The sequence below is a fragment of the Leptonychotes weddellii genome, chromosome 8, assembly GCF_054177405.1.
Source record: "Leptonychotes weddellii isolate Sample4059 chromosome 8, ASM5417740v2, whole genome shotgun sequence".
Taxonomy (NCBI): Eukaryota; Metazoa; Chordata; class Mammalia; order Carnivora; family Phocidae; genus Leptonychotes; species Leptonychotes weddellii.
This window is the reverse complement of record NC_138376.1, coordinates 105727845-105730151: the sequence shown is the minus strand read 5'-3', so window position 1 is coordinate 105730151 and position 2307 is coordinate 105727845. Positions and strand designations below refer to the sequence as shown.

The 2307-nt window shown below is 42.6% G+C and overlaps 1 pseudogene; it reads left to right on the top strand.

Annotated features, from left to right (window-relative positions):
* The first annotated feature begins 467 nt into the window (after nucleotides 1–467).
* LOC145722872 (calcyclin-binding protein-like) lies at nucleotides 468–1905 on the top strand (annotated as a pseudogene).
* The last annotated feature ends 402 nt before the right edge of the window (nucleotides 1906–2307 follow it).

Genomic DNA, 2307 nt, shown 5'->3' with positions numbered 1-2307 from the left:
TCCTCCCAGCACTTCCTACACACATCACTTCCATTCCTATTTCTTGGCCTAAGTGAATTATAAGACCAAACCTACACTTAAGCAGGTGGGAAAGTACATCTTTTCATTATGCCCAGATTAGAAAATAGTCAGAGATTGGTGAGCCCTTATACTGTCTGCCTCAATGAGGGTGGAAAGAAAGGAGTTTTACTCACAACTGAGTCCAAACAAAGTAGAAGTAGAATGAGCTCCCTCAACATGACTTTTCTGGGGATTGTGTGTTGTTAAAGATGGCATCCCATGGGCGCCTGGGTGGCTCAGATGGTTGAGCGTCTGCCTTCGGCTCAGGTCATGATCCCAGGGTCCTGGGATCAAGTCCTGCATTGGGCTCCCTGCTCCTTGGGAGCCTGCTTCTCTCTCTCTCTCTCTCTCTCTCTCTGTCTCTCATGAATAAATAAATAAAATCTTTAAAAAAAAAAAGATGGCATCCCATAGCATGAAACTGGACCCACTGATGGGAAATAGTTTTATCGCTTTTTCCAGGGGTGTGCTTGCTAAGCTCTTAGACCAAGAGAAACACACTTGTGAAGCAATTTGGCAGAAAAATTTCTAGTCAGAGGCGACACGTGTCAGAGGCCAGCCAGGTCTGGCGCTGGGTCAGGTGTGAGAGCATGCTTGGGGCGCTGCGACTCATGTGGGTGGGGTCTGCAACCCCTTCCCCCCTGCCGCCCCCCCATTCAGTGCCGTGTTTCTTGTTCTCTCCCCTGCGTGGCTTGGCTGCAGCTCAGGCCTTGTCTGATCAGCCCAACCATGGCTTCAGCCTTGGAAAAGCTACAGAAAGATCTAGAAGAGGTGAAGGTGCTGCTAGAAAAGGCCACTAGAAAAAGAGTATGTAAAAAAAAGAAAGAAAGAAAACAAAAGAAAAAGAGTACATGATGCCCCTACAGATGAAAAATCCAAGACCGAGACAGAAATCAAGAACAAGATGCAGCAGAGAAAAGCAGAACTTCTTGACAATGAAAACCCAGCTGCTGTGGTTGCTCCCATTACAACAGGATACACAGGGAAAATCAGTAATTACAGATGGGATCAGTCAGATAAGTTTGTGAAAATCTACATTACCCACTGAGAATGTGCAGGTGCATTTCACAGCGAGGTCATTTGATCTTTTGGTAAAGAATCTAAATGGGAAGAGTTACTCCATGATTGTGAGCAATCTCTTAAAACCCATCTCTGTGGAAGGCGGTTCAAAAAAAGTCAAGACAGATACAGTTCTTACCTTATGTAGAAAGGAAGCAGAAAACATGCGCTGGGATTACCTGACTCAGGTTGAAAAAGAAGGCAAAGAGAAAGAAAAGCCCTCTTATGACACTGAAATAGATCCTAGTGAGGGATCGATGAATGTTCTAAAGAAAATTAATGAAGATGGAGATGATGATATGAAGAGAACCATTAATAAAGCCTGGGTGGAATCCAGAGAGAAGCAAGCCAAAGGAGACACAGAATTTTAAGACTTTAAAGTCATTTTGGGAACTGTGATGTGGAAATATTGATGTTTCCAATGAAGAAATGTTGGTGAATTGCATAGATAAATTTGACAGATAACTACTTACACAGCCTTCTTCTAAGTAAAGGCAGTGAATTCTCCCATTTCCTCCTGGAGGATTTACTTAAATAAAACATGCTTATTAAACACTCCCTCCAAAGATGGTTTCCTTAGTAATCTGGGCATTTTGTTCAAAAAAAGATAATATTGTATTCTTGTGCAAAATGTAAAAAAGCAAGTCTTGACTAGTGATAATGCCACATTGTGTGTAATTTTGTAGAAAACAAAAGTTCTTGTTTGCCTATAAGTTCCTGATATTAGCTCCCACCAATGTAAGAACAAGTAAAAATAAAATCTGAATTTTGCATAAAAAATGAAAAATTTCTAGTCATTAGGATAAGAGTAAAAGTAATAGTGTTGATCTGATCCCTTTCCAAGGCGTTTGGAGTAAGCCAGCAAAGAGGAATGAAAGTTGGATGGTAAGAGTCAGGAAGTGGGGGATGACACAAAAGAGGATTAGAAACTCTTGTCCACACTCTGCAGAAGCTCAGCCTTCAAAACTGGTCAGACATCTGCTTCCAGCAAAGGAAACCATCAAAAAATGAAAAGGCAGCCTGTGGAATAGGAGAGGATATTTGCAAATGATATAACTGATAAGGGGTTAATATCCAAAATATAGGGCGCCTGGGTGGCTCAGTGGTTAAGCATCTGCCTTCAGCTCAGGTCATGATCCCAGGGTCCTGGGATCGAGCCCCACATCGGGCTCCCTGGGCTCAGCAGGA